The sequence below is a fragment of the Felis catus genome, chromosome B1 (assembly GCF_018350175.1).
Source record: "Felis catus isolate Fca126 chromosome B1, F.catus_Fca126_mat1.0, whole genome shotgun sequence".
Taxonomy (NCBI): Eukaryota; Metazoa; Chordata; class Mammalia; order Carnivora; family Felidae; genus Felis; species Felis catus.
The window spans coordinates 93746048-93754488 of record NC_058371.1 but is presented as its reverse complement, the minus strand read 5'-3'; the positions used below and the strand labels follow the sequence as shown (position 1 = coordinate 93754488).

General features: G+C 37.0%; 1 pseudogene; it reads left to right on the top strand.

Moving 5' to 3' along the window:
- The first annotated feature begins 5849 nt into the window (after positions 1-5849).
- LOC101100128 lies at positions 5850-6556 on the top strand (annotated as a pseudogene).
- Positions 6557-8441: the final 1885 nt, after the last annotated feature.

Here is an 8441-nt window from a genome sequence, read left to right as displayed (position 1 = left end):
TCTCAAATCCTCTAGCGCTTGAGCTCCAATTGTCTAGCTACTGTCACTAGGCGGCACTGTGGAGTCCCAGTCTGCCCCAGTCTACTGGATGTTTTTGCTGCTATAAATGACGTCTTTATTAACACAGGAGTGCAAGGTCATAGCTCTTTCAATTCACATTCCATGTTTAACTGTGACTCAACGGAATATGACCCTGATTCAGAGTGGCATAAGCCAGAAAGACTTCAGGTCTGTCTATCATCAGTCCCTAGGTCCTGTGTGTTGACACTAATTCACCAGTCTTCTCCACTCCCGACTTCCACATTCAATTCCCTGGTTTGGGTAAACTTACTCCGGATAAAGGGTGGGAAATACTGATTATTTCCTCCAAGGATATCCAGAATCCTTACTCGCATTGGTACTTCTCACACTATACATTTAGGGTCCCAAACAGAGAACACCTTCAAGCCACAATATTCTATTAAGCACTTTTCCTAGGCGATGGGAACTGTAAGCAAATAACCTGCTTTTTCCAACTATGGAAGTAGAAGCAGCTGGTATATTTATGCATTTTCACTCCATCTTGCATTCTGTTGTACCAGATATTTGACATATTGGATATCTGACGTGGAAAAGAGGAGAGAAAATTTCTCAGAAGGGCTTTCCTCAACATTGTATGGTCAAGATTCAAAATAGATAGCGATTTACATTTTAACTGTCCAATCACAGTCTGTCTTGCTCACTTTGGGAAGTTTCTGCTTCAAAAGGCATGAAATACAGATGCTTTTTATCTTAATGTAATATGTCATGAGATAATAAAAAGAAAATTGGTAAGATGCTTTTTACCTATGTTACTTGATCACCTTTTTTCTTTTTCTAAATAGCCTCTTTGCCGAATGAAGTCTTTTTTAATTCTTTAAAATGTTGTTTTACATTGCTAACAGCGCATAGTAATCCCATTCAGTTGAATGTAGTAAATATAGCATAACAATATTCTAATGCATAAACACAGATTCAGTTAATACATTAACTTCTGCAAATTGCTGATTTGTGGCAGTCTTAAATATCTGCAACATGCAGTAAAGTTGCTAGTACAAGATAATTTGTTAATCAGCCCTACACATATTAAAAAAGAAAAGTTAATAATGTATTACAAATAATTTCAAAGTTCATATATTTGCCATACAAAGTAGGTATTTTCAGAAACATTGACTTTCCAAAGACATATTTTCTAATAAAAATTTGTTTTCTTGTACCATATAACCAGTAAAAGACATCTGCATTGTCAATAGATGGCAGCATAACTCTTTAGGAGTCGTGGGGAACTACTTTACAGTTGAAGATTATAGCTATTAGCATGCTAAAAATGGTAATCTCAGTGAAGCTTTCTCACTGCATTTTCCTTAATACTTCATTGCACGGATGCTACCTATTTCCAAAAAGGAAGCTGAAAAAATATGTAAACCATAAATACTTTATGGTCCAGTTTTCGTTTTTTTTAAAGGTGTATAAATTTGGTGTTAGGTCTGTGGGATGAAGGAAAAGATATCACTGTTGACACATTAATGTATGAGTCTCTCACTTCACTGTGAGACCTTGAAATTTTAGTTTGACATACAGCATGTGAACTTTTAATAAATCATCAATAACCTCTCAATCTGAAGGGCACTTTTAAATAATTTTTCAAGAAATTACTGAAAAATACTTGAGCATCAATCTGTCTTTTCTAAGAAGACAAGGATTTAATTTGTGAGAGTGGAATCTCTGTTTTCAACACTTCAGGGGATCTGCTTTAGAGGGAGGAAAGCAAGCTGAACTTTTCAAATTTCTTCCATAAAATCATACATGGATCAGGTAACTCCTTAAGGAAAATCAAGTTCTTTATGGACTGTTTGAATTGTATTCAGGTGGCCCAAGTTGCCTCTAAAGTTGAGGTTGCTAGGGCTACAATACTCCTACAGATATAAACACTGGCCATAAAGATATAATGTGTTAACACCATAGGAGAAGAAAAGAGATACAGTGATTTGTTTCAGTAGACAAGGTTTCTGCCCTGGAGCTATCACTTCGAGATATAAAAAAGCATCCCTCACATAGGGCAAACAAAAAGGTAATAGCTCTATAATTAGTTTTAGTAATTCTGAGCAATCAAAATTATATCGTAACTTTACTAAATATTAGTGAAGTAATCTTTATCAGTTTGAAGAGTGATTCCTGGAATATTTCTGTTTTTTCATACCTTTTAATTACTAATTTCCCAATACAAAAAACCTTCAATTTCCGTGAAATCTGTTTTATTCCTAAGTCTATGACGGAGGTCTTTCTCTGACATGTATTCTCACCCATACAAAGAGTTTTAATTATAAGTAACTTATACAGATAAATAAAAAAAAATTATCGTAATGGGCACCGGTGTCCTTTATCATGTCTACAGGGCAAAAACATCTTCCTATTTAAAAATGTGTCTTGACCAACTGTCTTCAAGTAGCAACTACTATCATTAGTATTGTTTCTCTAGGTAAATCACGTTGTTCATTCATTCATTGATTATTGATTTATCCATTCACCAAATATTTAAATGAAGTGTACTGTGTTTCAGGCACTGTGCTAGGCATGATATTTTCATAGATAGTGTAGAAATCTCTTCCTTTCTCTCCCACCCAACAAAATATAAAGACATATGAACAACTGTTATTGCCTTGGAGCCTTACTGAGAAGATAACAGGAGTCACTGTTTTAACTGACCCCCACATAACCTTATCCCAAGAACATCAAAGTTCTATGTTTCCTTTGTACAACAGACTGACTGATCCTCAGACCATGTTGTATGTGTTACTCTACAATATACCCCCCACCAGTTTACTTGTATGTTTAGACTCAGTGATGTTTATTACAATTCTTATTTATGCCAGTCACACCTAATGTGTGTTTTTCATTGCTAAAAAAAAAAAAAAAAAAAAGTGCAAAAGATAGTTTCAAAAGTAGGTTCTCAGAATACTAACTTAAAAACTAAATCTTTTGAGAAACTAAAAACACAAGTTGGTTAAAAAATATTTGCTTTTAATAGAAATCATGCGAACTATAATTTTTTTTTTAATGTTTATTTATTTTTAAGACAGAGAGAGAGAAACAGAGTGTGAGTGGGGGAGAGACAGAGAGACCGAGAGAGAGACACAGAATCTGAAGTAGCCTCCAGACTCTGAGATATCAGCACAGAGCTGGAGGCAGTTTTTGAACTCATGAACAGCCAGATCTCGAGTGAGCTGAAGTTGGAGGCTTAACCAACTGAGCCACCCAGGCACCCCTGTATTAACTTGATTACATCTGAAAGGACCCTTTTTCCAAATAATCACATTCACAGGTTCCAAATGGATGTGAATTTTGAAATTAGTCAATCTAGTATGTACAAGTGCCGAATATATTTGGTTTAATGTTTAATGAATGCATTTGTCCCTTTTATGAACCTTTGTTTTAACCATCCTTTTAGTTAACTCATTGTGATGGTAAAAGATGAAAGGTTTAGCCCATTATTATGAAAACAAAAGATAATAAGTCCTTTCCTTTTCAAGAAAGAAAGAAGAGAGGTGGGAAATGATTTTATTTTTAATGTTTTTCTATTTAAACTCAACCAAATGTGCTCATATACAAAATCTAGAAAGTAGGGAGAATAAATCTAATACTCCATCATTAGTTCATCCCAAATAATTTAAATTCTTATTTTTTTAAGGAGTCATTCGCTTTTAAATTCATGTGCTTAGAACACCCAAACTGCTACTAAAGATAAAGAGAATGCTCAGGAATTCTAGAATCTTACCAGTTTATCCAGGGTTGCTATTTGATATTGTAGATATCTTACAGTTAATAAACTAGGGGCGCCTAGGTGGCTCAGTCGGTTAAACATCAGACTTCAGCTCAGGTTCCTGGGTTCGGGCCCCGGGTTGGGCTCTGTGCTGACAGCTCAGAGCCTGGAGCCTGCTTTACATTGTGTGTCTGCCTCTCTCTCTACCCCTCCCTCACTCACACTCTCTCTCCGTCTGAAAAATAAACATTAAAGAAAAAAATTTTATATTTAATAAACTGTAGTGAACAGCTCAAGAATTAAGGATAATATCCTAGGTTAAGAAGACCTGTTAACTGACTAACCTCATTTTACAGTGTGTTTGATTTTTAGTGAAAATGCTTTATGAGTCTGAACTTATGTCTGTATAGTAGCAACACCTTTCCATATTATAGAATTCATGAAAATAGACAGAAAAATTCATTTATTCATGAATGAATATTTATTTGGTGAATTATTAACGAATTTTAATACTCCCTAACCTTATGACATGTGCACACTACAGAGCAAGATAAACATTAAACAAAAAAATTACAAATAAATTATAATTTCAAAATTGCCATGAAGTCGACTCAAGTGTCTAGTTAACTATGTATCCTACAATTAATTGGGGAATTTAAGGTGTTCCTAATCATATGCTTTGATTTTAAGAATGTCTCTGTCTTGTGATACCTAAGATAACAAATAATGAGTCTGGTGCTTAATCTACTGAGCCACCCAGGTGTCCCCCATGTTTACTTTTTCTTTTCAGTCCGTGTTTGACCTTGCCTTTTAGCAGCCCTGGTAAACTTTCATCGAAACAGGGACATCATATATTGCACAGAAACCTAGGTGAAGTGGCCTTTAATATGGGGTTTCCCCTTTCTCTTTTCAGGAGTTAGGCTCTACTAAGCATTTGGTGTAGTTGTTAAGTGTCAGAGGCTTAGGCTTCATGTAGCGTCCTAATTTTTGTCTACCCCGTTGTCTTTGGAGTTCTCTAGACACTCCAACTTAAATAGAGTTAAGTGTGTTGCAGTTGTCTAGTGGTAATTCACTGTGATTGTAGTGCAGTGTTTCGATGTGGGGGTAAGATAATGAGGAGGGGAGGCGTTTCATTATCTTGTGATTAAATCTGAGCTTTTCAACTCAGTCTACGTCCCTTACTTGTGACCTTCCAAAGAATTTGTAAGCCTTTTTGAACCCTTGTGTGTAACAGAAAGGCTAGAGGGCACGCTAACATTTAACCACCACCTCTACCGCCATCCTCAACCAGCCCCCGATCCCAGCCCCCACTGCAGGTAGATAAGGCTCCAGGAAAAGTAAAGTAGATTTTTGAGGAGGGACTTCGATATTGAGAACAAAACCCTGTAGCCTGACATTATTTCCAAAAGCATATATCTTTTTCTCCTGGACACGTTTTTTAAATGGTTATCTGTCTACCTGCCCAAACAAAAAGGAGAGTTTTACCAACTGTTACCAGGAAACATAGGCTCCTGGAGTGTAGGGCCCCCCTCCAGACCGAGTCCCCCAGTGTTGTTAACTCTCGGGCCAGTGCAGACTCAGTCTCCAGCCATTCATCAGCTTAAGTATTCTCTTACCAGTTACTGGTTCCAATGGGTTCTGTACCTGGTAAGCTGCTGTATTCATCTGTTTCTCCAGTTTTCTGGACAGTGATTTTCCCCTTTGACCACTGTTCTCTGATGGATCTAAGAAGAATTGTTGATTTTCATTTTCTTCAGCTTTGTTACTTGTTGTGCAGGTGGAGTAATGACTTCCTAAACCTTTACATGTCAGAATAAAAACGACAAGGTTCTTTTGAAGAAAGTATCTTAGCTATCTGTGGTACAGGTGTCCAACGCAAAAACTTATATGAATATTTCTAAGGGCTTTATGCCAGGTTCAGTTTCTTTTGGAGAAAGTGCTTTCTATGGTAATTCAAGATGCTTTTGTTTAAATAAATTTTTCATAGTTCATTATGCATATAGTTCAAACTTGGTATAAACATTTCCAATATAAATTTAAACTTGAATTAGAAAAATTATTTTAGAGTTCTTTCCTTTCGTCGCTGCGGCCGCAGCCATGAGTATGCTCAGGCTTCAGAAGAGGCTTGCCTCCAGTGTCCTCCGCTGTGGCAAAAAGAAAGTCTGGTTGGATTCCAATGAGACAGGTGAAATCGCCAATGCCAACTCCCGTCAGCAGATCCGGAAACTGATCAAAGATGGGCTGATCATCCGGAAACCTGTGACTGTCCATTCCCGGGCTCGATGCTGGAAAAACACTTTGGCCCGCCGAAGGGCAGACATATGGGCATGGGTAAGAGAAAGGGTACTGCCAATGCCCGAATGCCTGAGAAGGTAACCTGGATGAGGAGGATGAGAATTCTGCGCTGGCAGCTTAGAAGATACCGTGAATCTAAGAAGATTGACCGCCACATGTATCACAGCTTGTACCTGAAAGTGAAGGGTAATGTGTTCAAAAACAAGTGGATTCTCATGGAACACATCCACAAGCTGAAGGCAGACAAGGCTCGCAAGAAGCTTCTGGCTGACCAGGCTGAGGCCCGCAGATCTAAGACCAAGGAAGCACGCAAGCGTCGTGAAGAGAGGCTCCAGGCCAAGAAGGAGGAAATCATCAAGACTCTGTCCAAGGAGGAAGAGACCAAGAAATAAAATCTCCTCTCTGTTGTCTGTACATAGTGGTTTTGGCAGCAACACAGATCAGTTCTTCAATAAAACAAATCTTTATCTGTCAAAAAAAAAATGTTTTATGTAAACTAGTAATTATTGAAGTAATTATGGTAAGGGGCACCTTGGTGGCTCAGTCGATTGGGTGTCGAATTTGACAAAAATGAAAATAGACATCATCTTTGTCCTTGAAATCCTCAATTCCTAATATTACTACCTTCAAATATAGTTAATAGTATTAATGTGTCCTATGTATCTATATATTTCATAGTCTATATAATCTATTAAATATAAAGTCAAGAATATATAACTGCTATATTTGAAGATATCCAACACTTTGGTTCTTTTAACATTGTTTACTTTTTAAATAACTGCCTAATATTCCACATGCAGATTCACCAGCCCCATCATTTACATGATGGTCATGTAATTTTTTTTTCCTTTTCTTTCCTTTTTGCTATTATAAAAGTGCTATTTTGTGGCTATCACTGTACATAAGTATCTTTGTGTACCTTTGCCATGTATCACTAGGATAAATTCATTAACAAGGATTTATGGTTTGAATGAAATAAACTTTTAAAATTTTTATAGATATAGCCAAACTACCTTGCTGAAATATTGGCCTAACTATCTGTATTGGCATTGTTACCTATCTTTCCATAAAAATTTCCCTGTAAAATTTATTTAAATCCCATACTAGTAAACTTGTATTGTGATAAAGACAAATGCTCTGAAACTAGATTGTTGATTTATAATTTTAACTTTGCCAATTATAAGCAGTATAAGACTCACTTAATTATTATCTTTTCAATTACGTGGTTAGTAACATAGTAAGCCCATAAGGGTTTTTGTTAAAAGCAGAATTTTTCTAACATCAGCAAGTGCTATTGTCACAGCAAATACTCGATTCCCAGGAAGAGACACGCGACACACACACACTCGGGGAATCAGAAAAGACTGTTTACTCTGTACCGCTGCTGGTCCGGTGGAGTCACATCCAAAGGCTGAGCCCTCAATCTTGGCATCAGTCTCCTTTTATGGCTGGGATTGTAGGGGCTAGACAGGAAAAAAAGAAAAATGGGAGGGGGCACTTATCAGTGGTGCTACTCAGGCAGTTGGTGCATGTGGAAGGCAAACAAGATTGCAGAAGCCAAGAGTATGCAAGGGGAGTATCTGGTCTCCGACATCTGGCTGGCCCCCTTGTTTTATCTGCCCTTGCCAGATTTCCTTCTCACTTTTGTAGGCTTCTCTTCTCACTGAGCTTCATCACTTTTTTTGTTGTTGTTATTATGGGGACAGTTGGGAGAACTTTTGGGTACAGTTAAAATATTCTTAATTTCCCTGTTTCTATATACCAATGCCTACAAGGAATAACTCTAGGGTACCAAAATCCTGTTACTTAAGTAAATCCTAATTGCTTAAATCAACAGTTCAGAAGGCTCAATAGACCTTCACTGAGGTACTAAATAGAATAGGAGCCTATGTTTTCTTCTTGTCCTGTTCCCCTTGATTACTTTTGTTTTCTCAACTAGATTGAGGACAAGTGGAGGTGAAGAAATGAAGCAGCAAGTGTAGCTGCTTGTGTAAAAGGTGAGAATTTTGTAGGTAGCTTTCATAGGAGGTTTTATTAAAAAAAAGAATTTTTTAAGGGAGTGAAATTTGAGTGTTTTAAGTAGCATGGGAAAAATCAAGTTGAGAAACAGCTTGAATATATAAAAAAGGGAAAGAAGAGTTGATGATGTAAATTTTGAGAGACAGGAAGTGAGGTGACTGTGACCGTGAACTCAAGAGGAGGGCCTAGCCTTCAGTAAGAAGAGAGAAAGCTCTACTACGGTAATCAGAAGACTAAAGGAAGGGATTAATATGAATTCAAGTCGCTTTGTTCAATTGGGAATGGGAGTTTTCTTTAATTTAATTATATGGGACTGAATTAATTTCCTTAACTTTAGCATCTTGCATCC